This window comes from Numida meleagris, chromosome Z (assembly GCF_002078875.1).
Source record: "Numida meleagris isolate 19003 breed g44 Domestic line chromosome Z, NumMel1.0, whole genome shotgun sequence".
Taxonomy (NCBI): Eukaryota; Metazoa; Chordata; class Aves; order Galliformes; family Numididae; genus Numida; species Numida meleagris.
Genome location: NC_034438.1, coordinates 27,347,964 through 27,365,519, shown reverse-complemented (window position 1 = coordinate 27,365,519; position 17,556 = coordinate 27,347,964). Strand labels below are relative to the sequence as shown.

Below are 17,556 nucleotides of genomic sequence, written 5' to 3'. Positions count from 1 at the left end.
ACTCCTTGAGGGTCTTGCTGTTTCCTACCCTGATCACTTCATCACTCAAATTAACATCAAATGCATTTTGAAGTACCTGCTGTATAAAAGTATTTTAATACCCTGCATGTTAACCATTGTAAACAAGCCTGCTCAAGAAGCAGCTTAAAAAAGTTTCTTGCATAGTCAGCAGTCTTAACGTGGGCAGTTTATATATGACTTTGTATACTCACTGATTGCAATTTAAAGCTACTGGAAAAAGAACGGTAATAGTACTACAGAAAATTTTTAAGATTGCTGTGTCTTCCTCCAAAAGGTTAATTTATATTTTGCCTCTGTCTTCCCTGAAAGTATAATGCTCTCATTTAGAAGGAAGGTATGAAAAATCATTCTGCCACATCTTCCCATGCCGTTAATAGATTTACAGCCAAAGTAAATTTACCCAGCAGTCAGCATCATTAATGATTCACAAATGAGATGGGCTAGTTCAGTGAACTGTAACAAAGAATGCCTTTCTGTGTCTAGTTAAAAGTTTCTACATACCTTTGTTATAACTAGAAAATACAAACCTCATGCATGGTTGCAACTAGATACACAGGATAAAGCACTACCTCTAGGTAGACAGATGGAAATGTAACTGTTTCCTCAATATCATACATTTTTTCTTTCCACCAACAGCGCACTTGAACATGCCCATCAATGGGCCTACTGCAGGCTTGGCTACACATGTAAATCACCCAACCTCAGCTATTCCAGGTATGGGCCCAGTGAGATTGATTAAACAGGGAGAAATAGAGCTGACCTGGCCTCCTCATTTTCCTCAGCATTCTCTGAAAATATCAGCATAAATCTATTGGGGAAAAAAAAAAAAGAATAGAATAGAAAAGAGGAAGGAGAAAGAGAAGAAGGAACAATGGAGAAGAATAAACAAACAAAAAAAACCCAAACACCAAAACCCTCAAAAATACACACACACACACAAAAAACCAACTGGTAGAATGTGACTGACATATCTACAATCATGACAAGACTGAAAGCACTGTTATTTCATTTGCTAGCCCTCCACTCTGTGTAGTGCACAGGTATAGTTCTGCCACAGCTATCTTCAGTTGGAGGGAGGGGATACTGTGTTTTAATGCAAATTAAATTAATCATGCCTGAGTGATGATCCTACGCAGAAGTTAGTTAGAGTAGTAACAATGGAATGGCTTATTCTTCAGGGAATGCTGTTAGATGACACTATGATAGCACTAAACCTTTACTCATGGTTGGTTTGACTTTTACCCAGTGAGGAGTCAAAAAAATCCTTTCAAGTGGGGATCTTTACCCTAGCAATTTCAAATCTTTTGAAACTGCGTTCTGCCAGACGTATTTTTCAGTCCTGCTGTAAAGTCCAAGAAAAGGATGTAAAGCTTCAATTTCAGTTTTCTTTTTTTGTTCCTTCATTGAGACAGTCAAGAAAAGCATTACATACAGTGGTTGTCTTTTGGTCTTGGTACATATTTGATAGAAACTATATTAAAGTTATTAAATTCATTTTAAGGAATCTGCTCAAATATAATCTGAACAATATCAGTAATTTCTACTGTAATTACTCTAACCAAACCTGAATCAATATTTGCAATAAAGTCAGATTACCTCAGAAAGGCAAATGCTGTTCGAAGTTGGTACCAGAAAGAAAAGGGTAGCACTGTAATCCAGTGTCACTCTTACTTGTTGTTACAATTTTTCTGCTATTTACAGTTGGTTTTAATTACTTTGCAGAAACTGTTAGATGCAGAATTTGCACTGGGAGTTGGGCTCTTCAGCTGGGTAGGACTTCCTCATAGAACCCAACTGTTATACACATTGTTGAGTAAACATGCCTTGGATGAAGGTGGGGGGGACTGGATGATTTTAGCTAAATCTCATTGTTCCTCATTTTAGTTTCAAATCCTCATGAAACAAAGGGACATACAGGAGTAAGCTGAGGCCAGACTAATTGGCTTAGTACCTTTCCCATGCTTTACTGATGGAGCTATGAAGTCTTTCTCTAAATGAAGTATAGCCATATGCAAGGCTGCTTTTCTGTTGTTCAAGTCAGCATGCACGGTGAAATCTGTTAGCTGAGAGAAAAGATCCTTGGTAGAAATTATAACTAAATATGATTTTTACGTTCCTTTGGACCATGGGCTTGCCAGTGTTAGGCTTGCTGGTCATGCAATCTGCAGTGTTCTGAAAGGGAAAGTTTTGCTGAAGCAACTGGAAACTAGTGTGGTCTAGGGCTGATCACATCCTGTGACTCTCCCAGAGATGCTGCCTGCACAGAACAAAAGTTTTGATGAATTTGTTCCACATGGGAATTCCACCACGGAAAGGTTTCCCAGGAAGCTGACCAGCTGACCAGCTAGGTTGTACACTGGTCTTGGAGGTTTATGTTTATTGTAATTCTGCCTATCTGTACTAGGAAAAGACTGAAGAGGCCTACTGTCTGTTTTTTCACAACAAACACCACAGACTGCCTCAAATGAATTCCCACAGGGCAATCTAAAAATTATTTTTATTCATAGAATTACCAAATTTGGAAAAGACCTCCAAGATCACTCAGTCTAACCATCCACCTATCACCAATATTTCCCCACTAAACCATGTACCTCAGTTACAACATCTAAACGCTTCTTGATCACCTCCAGGGACAGTCACTCCACCACCTCCCTGGGCAGCCTGTTCCAGCTCCCGGTCACTCTTTTGGAGAGGAAGTTTTCCTAATGTCCAACTTGAATCTCCCCTGGCGCAACTTAAGGCCATTCCCTCTAGTCCTATCACTAGTTACATGGGAGGAGACCAACACCCACCTTACCACAACCTCCCTTCAAGTCATTGCAGAGAGTGATAAGGTCACCCTTGAGTGTCTTCTCCAAACTGGACAATCCCAGTTGCCCCAGCAGCTCCTCATAAGTCTGTGGTCCAGACCCCTTACCACTTTCGTTGCACTCCTCAGAACATGCTTCAAGGCCTCAGTGTCTTTTTTGTAGTGAGGGGCCCAGAACTCAACACAGTACTTGAAGTGCAGCCCCACCAGAGCTGAGTACAGAAGGATGGTCACTTCCCTGCTCCTGCTGGCAACACTACTTCTGATTCAAGCCAGGATGCCACTGTCCTTCTTGGCTGCCTGGGCACTGCTTGCTCATGTTCAGTCAAGCATTGACCAACACCCCCAGGTCCGTTTCTTCCACACTGTTTTCCAGCCACTCTGACCCAAGGCTATAGCGTTGCCTGGGGTTGTTGTGGCCAAAGTGCAGGACCCGGCACTTGATCTTGTTGAATTTCATCTCATTGGCCTCAGCCCAGCAATCCAGCCTGTCCAGATCCCTCTGTAAGGCCTTCCTACCCCCAGGCAGATCAACGCTTCCAGCCAACTTGGTGTCATCTGCAAACTTACTGAGGGTGCAGTCAGTGCCCTCATCCAGGTCATCAATAAAGATATTGAACAAGACAGGCCCCAGTATCACCATTTGTGATTGTTTCTTGTTTGCTTAATGATTTGGGATACTCTGTTATGCTAAGATTACTACCAAGACAGTACATGAAAAAAGATTTTGCTGTACTGTATTTTCTGTTTTGTTGATCACTCAGTTCTTCACCAGTTGTATATGTGCTATGTTCTGTGATCTGAATTTACCAGAAGTGAGTAGGACTTAACTCATCAAACTGACAAAGCACACTGAACTTTTTACTAATTTTGGAGCAGGACAATTGTGAATAAGGATAAACTTACCACTTTCTGCTTAAAAAAAAAAAAAAAAAAAAAAAAAAAAAAAAAAAAAAAAAGATAAGGAGGATAACTGAAGTTGTCCTAGGATGTATGCCCTGACTAAAAATAATAATCACACCGAAATTTACACTGAAGTTTGTGTTTAACCTAAAAGAAAAAAAAATATCACTGACATGTGATTCAGGTACTTTTTACTACTTTGCACAAAAGATGTCATAATTGAATCACCTGAAGGCAGACATGGAATTTGTATACAGCTTAATCTAATTGTGCTGTCAAGATCAGAATGCTGTTTGAAACCCAAAGCATAATGGGTAGGGTTATTCTGCTCTTCCTAAAATCCTCTGAGAGAATGTGGTGCTGTGAGTGGAAAGTAAAAACTGTGGCTTGCTATGCAAGAAGGCATCACTGTTCTTGTAAACACAGTTGTGTTGTAATCACATGCTCCATTAAAGAATCAAAGGGCAAACAAAGCAAGTGACAGATCTATAGCCTAGTTCACTGCTTAAAAAGAGTCATGAACATTCAGCCTGGAATTAAAGGGTTCTAATAACTAGGTTTCATTTGGAAGCAGAACTGTAATTATTTCAAGCTAGCAGAAAAAAAGGGAATTGATTATAATCAACTGAAATTAGCTTTAAATGTTAGTTCAAAAGGCTCATGAGCATGGCTTCTTCAGGACAAATGGCAAAGAATAAAAAAGCATTCTTAATATAGTATACCTACATATGTGGCTACTATACCTATGTGGTATGTACGTACAGACATGCAGGAAGGACATGCAGCAGCTGACAGAAGTTTTTTTTTCAAAACTTTCAACATTCTTTCCTAAAACAAGAGGAGGATGCAAAGTTAAACTTAATTTGGAGTTGTAGTTCCCAGCAATATTTGTAAGAAAGTTATATTGTTTTTGCAATGTTCAATTCATTGCAAACATCGTCAAAGACACAAACTGTTAGTACTTGTTGGAAGATATAGGTTGCTTCTAATGTGGAAGATCCTCCAGTGGTGGTTTGTTGCCTTCTCAATTTCTCTTAGTCTCTAGTGATTAGCTCACAATGTCTGAGAGCCTTGTTCCAACTTGATCTAAATTCATAACAGATTCTCAGCGGCACTGTACCATATGTACCCATTTGCAGCAAGTTACCATGGACACTATTATTCTGGCAAGGCAGAGCTGTATATCTACTTTTCTCTGACATAACTGACATTAACAAATTATACTACAAAGGAGAACTTTTCATTCTCTGGACCCAGTTCCTTTGTTCCTCTCTATTCTTTGTCTCACGTTTTTGGAGAGCCAATGCCAGGTACACAGCCTTCCTTGATACACTGTGACAGTTACTTAATACCCTGAGATTCACTGTGACGCTCACTCTTCATGGGAAACAGGGAAAACCTTACCCCAGAGTCAGGAAGTATGTCTGTTATTCTCTCTTCCAGTCTTTTGCTGGAGCACAGGGTAATAGAAGTCTATAAAAACATGCCATAGAACTTAATTCAGGCCCATCTGTACTGAAATGAACCAGGAGTGATTATGCTAAAATCTGTATGGAAAGAGTTCAGCACAAGCATGAATATCATGTCAATCCTAATAAGTGTCACAGTAAAAGCTCATCTAAATTTGATATACTTGTGCTTGGGTGGAAAGAAGAGAAAAGGTGAGTAATCTACTGTTTTTCCTCTGAAGGCTGCTCCCTGCTACACTATGTGTGAGACTACAAAATGTTGGACTTAATCCTATAGCCTTACCTCATGCTGCAGGCATTTAACAAAGGCAGTATTACTGTGTGCTGAGTTTCAACTAATTATCAGAAGTGAGTGAAAGAAAAAGAACACCTGACATGGTGCCATGTTAATAAGTCACCTAGGATAAAATAAGCTTTCTGTGCCACAGCATTTCATGGTCACCCATAATAAGCTGTTATTTCTTCACCAAAGGAGATGAAGCACTTGATGAAAAGTGGCAGCTAATAACTGCGTTAGAAGTATGTCACCTGTCTGTACACCATTTAACTTGTGTAAGTGTGTGATGCCCTATCGCTACAGGGTTGTATTTTACAATGCAAGAGTCAGGGGGTTCTTTGCTTGACTGAATCTCCTTAGAGTCTCCAGTAATTAATTCCAGAAAGTCTGCCCAGGAATTCCAAATATGCATCTTTGCATGATGACAAAATTTAACAGGGTGCAAGGGCATTCCAGAACCAGCAGGGTGAAAAATGATGCCAGACCACACCTCTACAAGAGGACACATTCTCAGTGAATACTTTGCATAGCTTAAATGTGATGTCCCCCCAAAATATATGCATACCATAGCTTGAAAAATGCCTGAGAAGCAGAATCAAGTTATGCACCAGGTATGAGTAAAAGCAAAGTTGATTTCCATTTGTGATTCTGCACTTAGTATGCTGGGATACATTTGCAAGACACATTGTCCGGATTATGTTTTAGAACGTCTTTATACAAGGTTAGTCAGTATCAAGAAGCTCTAAAAATAATAAAGCCATATTTCATGAGCATCTCCTGCTACTACAAGTTTAGAATCTGAAGGAAACTGTGATGTTCATGGGCACATCAGTAACCTCTCAGTGAAGGTAATTAAGCTCGCATGAAATAACAGAATCACAGAATCACAGAATAACTGAGAAACCTCTGGATCTCATCTGTTCCAACCCCCATGTTCAAGCAAGGACACCTAGAAAAATGATGTCCTGGACATGCCCAAGACCATGTCCAGATGGCTTTTGAAAAGAGAGTCATAGAAAGGTTTGGGTTGCAAGGGACCTTAAAGATCATTTAATTCTAACCTCCCTGCTGTGAGAGGAAGAGAAACACTGCTGTTACCTCCCTTTAGAAGTGATGGAGGTAACAACAAGAAAAAGAGATACCCTCCAAAGATGGTGTTAGATGATGTTAAACCACTCTAGAGGATTTATATTGCAGCCTGAAGAGAATGGCAGTGTCTTATGCTGCAGTAATATGAACAAGGGATGTACCAAGAATGGACTGAATATTTTGACACTTCCTTTGATTTGTACGTATGGTACTTTATCTTCTACAAAATAACATCAAAGCAATTCACAGCTGTGTAAGCAATTATCAGGGACACCTATGGGACAGTAAACTTTGGGAATCATAGAATCACACAATGAAAGGGACCTTCAAGTCCAACCCACAACTAAAGCAGTTTCCCTACAACAGGTCACACAAGTAGATGTCCAAACAGCTCTTGAATATCTGCAGAGAAGGAGACTCCACAACTTTTCTGAGCAGTTGCAGAGGATTGGGTCCCAAGACTAAAAAAAAAATATCACATTTATACTACAATGGGATAGCAGCTACCCATTACTCTGGAGGTTTTAAAATGTTCCTGGGAATGTCATCAAAGGCCTCTTCATCCCATTTTGAACTCCAGGGTTAATCTTTGTTCCACAAAACAACTTAAAAAAGCCACAGCAATGAGAATAGAAGGTCCCTCTGAACCAAAACTAGCCACTAAGTTACTTCAATAGCATCCTGAAAGTGAAATTAGCAACCAGCATGTTTTTAGTAGCAGATACATTTCAAGCATTTGCTTGTTCTGCCATTCAAGGAATTTTTTTTTGCTTTACACAAAAACAAAAACATACAGTGGATGAGGGCCATAACTGTTTCAGAGCAACAGTCTTAGTAACATATGGCAGTTGTACAAGATGTGACACCATACAGATTTTTCAAAAATTCAATGTTATGCCCAAATAAACTCGCTGAGTCATATGAGCACAAGAAACAGTGCTGCAATTCCTGAAACTGTTAATGTGTCTCATCTAATTGGTATGTGGTCTTTTCTATATTTGCTGACACTCTGTCTTGTGCGCTGTTCAACAATACAAATTTTGTTTGTTGGCTTCTGCTTTTAATATTTAATAGCCCTGATTTTGAAGTAGCTTACCTGTTTTTTGGAGGTGTGTCATTATGTTTCCATGGAATTTTTCTCTGCTTACATGAGAAAGACATAGACTAATTGTGTTTTGCATAATTGTGTTGTGTTCTTTATTTATGTTCAAAAGGTTGTAGTACCTGTGTGAGCTGATAGATTGAAAGATCAGTTTTCTTCTTTGGAAATAGATTGGAGCAATGCAAGGAAAAGTTTAGTTCAAGTTTAGAAGACCTTTTAAAGTTAGCTTAAAATTTTTTTCTTCTTTTCAAAGAGTATTAGCAGAGTCAGAATCAGGCATACAGTCTTAGGGTGACGCTGCTAGAAAGCATATGCAGATTTGCTCCTTTGGAAAACTGATTTTAAGAACTCAAAGGAATACTCCTAGTGTAAAGATATTTGGATGAAATTTTATCTTTAAGATGTAGCTAATTTTCTTGGAGAATCTTCTCAGTGATACTATGGAAAGCAACAGAGGGGAAAAGAAGAAACTATGAATGATCTTCAAGCAGTTGCATAGAAATCTGACACCAATGCCATGTTCTTAACTTTCCAATCCAAACCTGCTGCAGCTACATCTGGCAGCATAAGATGACCTCAGAAGTGAATGAGTTAAGGAATTTGTTGCATGATGATATTACAAAGGTTGATTACCTGAGGATAGAAAGGATTCCAGAGTTTCCTCAGTTGAAACTACAGTTAAGCCTGGACTGAGGTCATTACGAGAGAGGGAGCCCACAAAAACACCAATAGATAGCAATTTCTTCTCAGAAGCAGACACTTCTTACTGGTCCTATATATAAGTATATATTTATATATTTATATATTTATATATTTATATATTTATATATTTATATTTTTTATTTATATATATATATTTATAATATATAATATATATTTATAATATATAATATAATATATATATTATTTTTTATATTTTATATAAAATAGATTCTTACACTGATATTCTTTATCTTTTATTTCTTCTCTTATGATGACCAATGGAAAAGACATGTAAAGTAAACATCAGAAGAAAGTTTTGTGACTTACATACTTCATGGCTAATCATCAGTCCCGTTTTGAAGCTTATTGTATGACAATAGAGCTAAGTCTGAGTAAGTCTTTCAGAAATGCTGAGAGAAACTAGTTGCACTAGGCATCTTTCATCTTTGTCTACCATCTACCAACTATATGTTTAAAAAGTTTCAAGATGCAGCTGTGAAATATAAGGTTTTCTCATTGTGCTAAAATCTCCATAAGCGAGATTTAGAAAGAGCCATATATGCTGAAGAATGTATGTAAGTAAGGAAGAAAATAAATAAATAAGAAAATTAAATGAATTTAAAAAGCAATGAAGTTCACCACTAAATATTCAAAAATGTCACGCAAGTCTCTGTTTTGACGTATCTATTAATTCATGCCAGAAGATTAGAGTATATTGGTAGTTCCTAAAGAAAGTACTCTATAATCCACATTTTGGCATTTCTTGGTGGTGGCTGACTTTACAGAGAAAAAAACTGCAAGAAAGCAATAAAGATTTGTTTTGTTTTGTTTTGTTTTCATGTAAGACCTATGCATTGATATATATGTTTTCTAATGTATTTAAGGTTGCTTCCAACCTAAACCATTTTGTGATGCTGTAATTCCACATAAATTCTTGACTCACAAACTGTTCTGCGTTGGTGGTGGTAAACTAGGCACACTCGTCTGGATTTTTTTACACCACGAATGAAAAGTTGAACTAATCTTTATTTTTCAGAAGGAAGATGGGAAGATTAATCATACACAGCCATAACTTTATCACAGAAATGCACATAACATTGAAAGGGTTTAGCTTAGACCTACCTATGAAAGTCAAAATTATTTCTGTCTTACAACTAAGTTTAAAAATTTGCTATGCTGAAGCAATATATTTGACTTCTGAAAAGTCTCAAACTCAGTTATCTGATGCGCAATACAGACTGGTCATAGAGATTTTCCAACCATATAGTTCATATGTAAAAGACACGAGATTTACTGCTGACTTTAAGCTGATGTGAAGGACTATTTTTGCACCAGAATGAATAGGGGAGCTCTGAATCACCAGAGTCTAGTCACAAAGATTCTATTCACTGGTCATGTAATTAAACATTAAAATCAGTACTGGAACTGAGGCATTTTTTTAATGTCTCAGTAGTATCTTTCCAGACAATGCTGAATTTTACGTATAGTTTTAAATTCCCCCTCTCTACCTTCTTTCTTTTAGACTCCAGTCAAAAGTTTTGAATATTCAACTCATCAAAGTCAGATAAATTTAGTTCTGACTAGAACTAAATCTTTCAGAAATCTTAGAGAGATCTAAGGAACAATCTATGGCATTAATTAATTTGATCAGGAAGGCAGGGAATGGGAAAGGGTAGAGTTCACCAGAAGCTCCAGCTGACACTGTGAAAAGCATGGATAGTATTGCTGCCAGTTATGTAAATAAGAGAAAATTGAGGGACCTCCTTGACCAGGCAGCTTGTAGCTGGTTCTGGCCACCAGATGTTCTTCAGTGGTCTGGTCCTAAAGTTTTACCCACAAGCTCTCAACTTGGTTGTGTCTGTTTCTCAGAGGCAGCTCTCTGAAATCTATAAATTTCTTAACATAGAGGGCAACACCGCTGCCCCTCCTTCCCTGCCTCTCTCTTCTAAAAAGCTTATAGCCCTTACAGAATCACAGAATTGTAGTGGTTGGAAGGGACCTCAAGAGATCAGCAAGTTCAACTCCTCTGCTAAAGCAGGTACCCTACAATTGGTCGCAGAGGTAGGCATCCAGACAGGTCTTGAATATCTCCAGAGAAGGAAACTCCACAGCCTCTCTGAACATGTTCCCATGCTCCATCACCCTTACCATAAAGAAGTTCTCCTGCATTTTTGTATGGAATTCCCTGTGTTCAAGTTTTAGGCCATTCCTCCTTGTCCTTTTGCTGCGCACCACTGAGAAGAGCCTGGTCTCATCCATTTGCCTCTCACCTCCCTTCAGATATTTATAAACATTTATCAGATCCCTCCTCAGTCTTCTTTTCCCCAGGCTGAGCAGACGCAGGTTACTCAGCCTTTCCTCATATAGATGTTCCAGTCCTTTTATCATCTCTGTGTCCCTCTGCTAGATTGCTTCTGGGAGGTCCTTGTCTTTTTTGAACTGGGGAGTCCAGAACTGGACCCAGTAATCTAAATGTGGCCTCTTCAGTACAGAGTAGAGGGTCAGGGTCACCTCCTTCAACCTGCTGGCCAAGGTCTCTTTAATGCATCCCAGGATACCATTGGCCTTCTTGGCTGCCAAAAGTGCCCATGCCCTTGAGTGCAGTGTTCCAGTTGTACAATTTGTAGGTCACAGTTTTCTAATTGCACTGTGGTTTTCAACTCCCACTGCTTATTTCCCATGGTGCATGCATTGGTGAAGAGGCACTTCAGCTGGGCTATTGACTGCATTATCTTCCTGAGAGAGCCCTCCCTAATTCCTCCGGGAAACTTCTGAGTATTTTCCCAACTACTTCCTAAAGTGATGGTGTTCCCTGTGTTTAATTCACTCAGAAGTACATCCCTTTCCCCTGCAGAATCTGATTTAAAGCTCTGCTATTTACTCCAGTCAGTTTGCTGCCCAGAACACTCTTGCTCCACCTACTCAGTTGCATCTCACCTGACATCAACATGCCTGGTTTCTCAAAGGTGCAACTGAGATCATAGAACCCAAAGCCAAACCCAAACACTGAGCATATTGGTGTATCAGTGATAAATGATTGATATTTCTGGAAGCTGAAGATACTCCCTGAAGTTTTGACTGTAAAGCTGTAAAATACTGCTCAGGAAAATTTTAATTAGCAAGCTTGTACTTTCATCACCACAGCAGGGAAATCCTGAAGACCTTAATCAAGAAAAGAACAAACATATATAAACTATGTATGTCCAGTGTCCAACAAACAAACAAAATCTACCAGTGGTTCCCCCGTAAAAGAACGTTGACACTGGGAGTAAATTACTGCATTATCTGAATTAATAAGAAATTAAATATAGAAATAAAATGTTAAAAACTAGGAAATTTGACAGTGAAGATTATGAATGATGAAGAGTTAAGAGATTTTCACAACAAGGAGAACAGGAAAATCACTCATTTCTTACAAGTGTAGGGCCTTGAAAACTCCTTACAGCAGAGTAAAGGAAGTTGCTGAATTGAAGAGAAGGCTTGATTTTTGCCCCAGAAGATCTTCATTCTGGCAATACTGATAACAGAGAGTGCTGAAAAGCAAAAAAATCACTCACCCTTGACATTTGGATTTGAAGAAACCATTTGAGTGTCTCTATCACATTTCTAAATATCCTATCCCAGAACATTTTGTAAGGTTATTGCATTTCAAAATGTTCTGGGATAGAACAGAAAAAAAAGTCAAGGATTTACATTCAGGTACAGCAGGTTCTCTTTAAATAAACAGAATAATCTCACTTGTAGGGTTTGTATTGAACTTCCAGTTTTTCATTTCTCAGATTTGCCACTGGATTCACTATGAAAAAATTAGAATTAACACAGATAGTATCTGGTGTAACATCAGCACATCAGCACATTAGGAAAGAAATTTTGAGTTTCCCAGCGAGCAGTTTTTTAAAATTTAGACTAAGTCATCTATCAAGCAAATAAGAAAAGACATTGAAATGCTGCAAACAGCAGAATTAATTGTTTATTAAAAACTATCTAATGGAAACTCAAGTAGATTCTAACAGAAGCACTGCTTAAGAGCAAGGAAATACTACCTTCTTGTCTTTACAGTACACTATCAATCAAAGGGAGATTTGGGAGACAATGGCACGAACTAAGGTACCAGCTACACTGACCATCTTAAATTACAGCTTATTTAAAAAAAAAAAAAAAAAAAAAAAGGTCTTCAATTCTAAATGCATTTCTGCCTTGGAAGTAAACTTAAGCAGTAGACAGGTGCCTAGATGTTTTTGGTTTTGAGAGTAAATGCCTTTTAAAAAACACTAGGAAAACCCAGGATTTGTCAAGATTCAACACCACCTTATATCCAAAGTTATCTGGAAAGGAAGGAAAAGACATACGATGCATATGAAAATGTGTTGTTCCATGTTTGTAAAGTCAGCTGAAGGAATTCCAATACCATAAAGCACTTACCAAGGGGAAATACACAGCAATCAAGGACATGCAAAATGTATACAGATTTAAATCACAAGAAATATTCCCCTTCCTGTAAAACTTGAGAATAAATTTTCAAACCAAAGTTAAGGATCCTCAATACATAATAAATAGATGTCAGTTTTTCAACTTAGAAATAATATGAATGGATGTCACGATTTCAACTTATTTAGAAATAAATACAATTTTAGAAACAGATAAACATATAGGAAGCACTTAAGACACAGACAAACAAAAAAAAAACAGCAGTAAAAACACTAGAGGGTTTTTCTGTAAGAATCAGTACGGATAGTGAATTAGAAGTTGTGTTTTGATAACTCACTGTATTGTACTATTTTACTTTCTGTAGTGCTGTTGCTTTTTTTTTTTAAACCTGATTTGTTCTTTGAGAAACTTCAAATTTTTAAGCCATGTTATGTCTACCTGTTCCTCATAGAATCCATCATTTTACAGGAATAACTGCCTACTGAATTCATTATTTTTTTAAATATTAAATTTATCCTTACAATCAAACTCACTTCAATATTTGTCCAAAGAAAATCCTCCAAGTCTTGATCTAGTCTACTTCGAATCATAGAGTCATAGATTGGTTTGGGTTGCAAGGGACTTTAGCGACCATTTAGTTCTAACCTCTCGCCTATGGGCAGGGACACTTTCCATTAGAAAATGTTACCCAAAGCCCCCATCCAACTTGGCCTTTAAGACTTCTATGGGTGGGGCAACCACAACTTTTCTGGACAACCTGTTCCAGTGCCTTATCAATCTCATAGTAAAGATTTTCTTCCCTGTATCTAATCTAGATTTGCCCACTTTTACTTGAAAGATGTTACAACTTGTCCTGTCAATAAAACTCTGATAAAGAGTTCCTCCATATCATTCCTGCAGGTCCTCTTTAAGTACTGGAAGACTACTGGAGCCTTCTCTTCACTAGGCTAAATAACCTCAGCTTTCTCAGCCAAGCGGTGGTCCAGCCCTCTGAGCTTTTTTTTGATCTCTGAATCTGTTCTAGTTTTGTGCATGGCATTACAACAATTCATTTAGAAATTGTTTTTAGCATGATTCTTTGCCCTACAGTAAATTCAGTGAGCCTGACTCTGTTGTCTGATAAGCATATATACCTGCTTGCTGTCTTTACAAGATCTTCTTGTATAAAATGAGGCAGGTTAAGATCTGAGTTTAGTGTAAAACCACTAATAGTTTGTGACCTCCTTCCTACCCCCAATAATCACCACCTACAATAAATTTGTATCTACATAGCCTGTTGTATATTTTTTTTAATAAAGAAAAGCACAGACATCGTGGCATGAGATGATCATGCCATCCATAGAAGAGTCAAAATTGCAAAAAAAGTAATATTTGTATATGGTGGCTTATTAGCTGATCTGAGCAAAGCCTGCATGCAAAATTGAGACTAGCAGAGACTGACCTCAAGACAACCAGTCTTGAAGAGACTAAATTGCTTCACAAGTGTGAGTATCAACACCACTAGGAGCCTTCTCCCTAGTGTTACCAAGTAAATATTCTCAGAGCTGTGAGATAAAACCAAGTAAGAAACTACTGGAAAATCTTTTTTTTTTCCAAGGTGCAGTTTTGAAGCACACCAGAAGTCTCGCTTTAGAGGCATCTGCTGTCAGTAATGGCAACACAGTTTTATTTTTTCTAACTTAGATGTCTGTAAATCTGTTGGTCACGTCTCCCCTGAGACATTTTTGAGATCTGTTGGTCAATTTCAAATGAATGTTATGTATGTGCAAATGATAAAAATGCTTGCAGATTGTCTGAAAATAGGGCAAGGAGGAGAATCAATCAGTGCTCCAATGACCCAGTGACAGCATGAACCATGAACTCAGTTTTTCTTCAGACATCAAAAGATCTATAGAGATAAATTTTTGCTATAGGAAAAGTTTTAATACAATTGCACCTCTTTTTGGATATGTAATAATGTAAGAAGCCACAGAAAATTATCACTTACTATTCATGAAACTGGATGCTCTAGAAATGAGAGAATTTTGAAAGTGGCTGATGATATGAAGGTATAATTTACAGAGAATTTAGAGGTTATGTGGAAAGAGGCTAATCTATGTGACACAGGTTACTGTTCAGTCTAATTGAAGAGTGATGATCACTAAATGCACTTGTGGGATACTACAAGTAGTCTCAAGGTTTACAGCCGTCCATGGGTTACCTCAGACTCTCAGCCATGGCAGAGATCTGTCAGGATATTTGTTATCTTCTAAACAATGGTCTGTCAGGATTATTGAATATTCAGCATGGTTCATCTACTTGAAATACTGAAATGCATCCTTTGTAAGTACACTATCTATTTCAAAATAATTGTTAGCACAATAGGATGTTGCAGCAGAAGGAAGCCATCATTCACTGGCAAAAATCCAGAAGAGGCAGGCACCTCAGAATCATCCTTATCCTGCTGGTTTTGCTCTTGCCACACAAGCACTTACCTCTCACTGACTTTGTAATCTGGCTTGAATTTGGAAGTTGATGCTGAGGTGCTTGGCATCAAGAGGAAAATCATTTTCAGTTCACATCCAAACATCTTTGAAGATCAGAGGAGAGTACCCCTTACTTGATATTTCAGCATTGACAAGTTTGTCAACACTGTATGTCTAACACAGTTTTAGTGACTCAAGCCTAGATATAGCAAGATCTCACTGACATTATACTGTGTATTTTATCGACAGCAGCACACATTAGCCAGCACTGAAATATAGGTACTGGAAGTGCATCATAAGGAACATTTGTACCTACATTCTTCATTGTTCTGGCTTTGGCAAGAGGCTGCAATGTAGACAGGGCCCAAAAGTCTGATTTCTGCTTTAAACTGTCCAGAATGCAGAGGAAATCCAGATTTGGAAAGAATGCAAGTTTTGCAATTTAGTCCCCAATTTGCTTTTACAGATATCTGCAGGGAACAAATAGCTGTGGCTGCTCCTGCATTTGCTGGTAGATTCTTTTAAATAGCACACACACACACACACACACACACACACACACACACACACACAAAAAAAAAAAGTTTAAACTCAGGAAAGGAATAGTGCATTAAAAATTGCTTCTCAGCCTATGTTGTCTGCTGAAACAATCTCAGAATAGTGTTAAATGTTTGAAATAAGTCTTCAGAGTGCTTTGTACTCTGAAGCTGAGTAATAGGGTTGTAGGAGGGTACAGGAACATTTTCAAATGCCATCCTGAAGAAAACTGAAATTTCATCATTCAGTGCATCTCACTGAGCAAAGAAAATCCAGACCTTTGATGACCCCTGGTGAATAACCTAAGCACTGCATTGAAATGGTAACTAAAGATGTACTTGGAAGAGCAGCCCAGTCAATTCTCACCATAATAAAATATAAATAGATAAAGAACAGCAATTCCTGCAAAAAAGTAGGAGAAAAAAAAACAAAGCTTGTAATGACAAGAAAAACAGCTTTACTGCTGCAGGAATATCACTGAAACTAAGAGCAACACAAGATTTTTGGCTGTTTTATGCAGATCTGATGGTTATGAACTTCTACATTTCTGTATCTGTGTAAAAAAAAATGGGTCAACTTATCATACGGATTATGATATTACAACGAAAATATCATGTTTTTTTTACTGCCCACAGAATGGGAAGCTTTAAATCACACAGCAGTCACAAGGAGCATTGTGAATCCAGATACTTCTTGTATCTTCAGACACTGCTGAGGCCACAGAGCTGTGAGTGTGTTTTCAGCTCCCACTGTCCCTGCCCATCTCTATAAATATCTTTCTGTATACATTTTAAATTCTTAAATTCTTCCTTTTTAACTGGTGATGGCAAGACTTGCATCAGACTCCATGACTGTACATAAAATTGTGCAATGCTCTACTGAAGAGTATCTTTGCATCTAAGTGAAATGTAATAATAGACATGATTATTTACTTCCAACTTCTTAAATAAGCCAATGACTAAAATAACACAGAAAAATCTCCTCTTTAAAAGGAAAGCATCATGCAGAATGTTGCTGTGGAACTCAAAAACTGTGATATAATTGCTGTTATGGAAAAAATGGTGGGATGGTTCACACAACTTGAGAGCTGCAATAGATGGCTATAAACTGTTCAGAAAGGATATGCAAGGAAGGAGAAGAGGTGAATATGCCTTGTATTGTGCTGTCCCTGAAAAATAACAATAATAGAATCATAGAATCATAGAATTAGCGAGGTTGGAAAAGACCTACAAGATCACCTAGTCCAACCATCCACCTACCACCAACATAACCCCACTAAACCAGGTCTCTCAACGCTATATCTAAACGTTTCTTGAACATCTCCAGGGACGGTGACTCAACCACCTCCCTGGGCAGCCTGTTCCAGCGTCTGACCACTCTTTCAGAAAAGTAGTATTTCCTAATGTTCAGCCTAAATCTCCCCTGGCGCAACTTGAAGCCATTCCCCCTCGTCCTGTCGCTAGTTACAAGAGAGAAGAGGCTGACCCCCAGCTCACTACAACCTCCCTTCAGGTAGTTATAGAGAGCGATGAGGTCTCCCCTGAGCCTCCTCTTCTCCAGACTAAACAATCCCAGCTCCCTCAGCCGCTCCTCATAAGGCCTGTGCTCCAGACCCCTCACCAGCTTCATCGCCCTCCTCTGAACACGCTCCAGGGCGTCAATGTCTTTTTTACAGTGAGGGGCCCAAAACTGGACACAGTACTTGAGGTGGGGCCTCACTAGGGCTGAGTACAGAGGGAGAATGACTTCCCTAC

The 17,556-nt window shown here is 38.4% G+C and overlaps 1 long non-coding RNA gene across 5 annotated transcripts in view; it reads right to left on the bottom strand.

Moving 5' to 3' along the window:
- The window catches only part of LOC110390113, a 57,394-nt gene that overhangs the window by 7,176 nt on the left and 32,662 nt on the right, over positions 1-17,556 (bottom strand). For 2 of the 5 annotated variants that reach the window (XR_002433559.1, XR_002433560.1), the window contains exon 5: positions 4,496-4,561. The exons of 2 other annotated variants lie outside the window; for them this stretch is intronic. This is a non-coding gene — a long non-coding RNA (uncharacterized LOC110390113). Of the gene's footprint in view, positions 1-4,476; positions 4,562-17,556 lie in introns of all 5 variants that reach the window. One more of the 5 variants, XR_002433561.1, reaches the window with a different exon arrangement.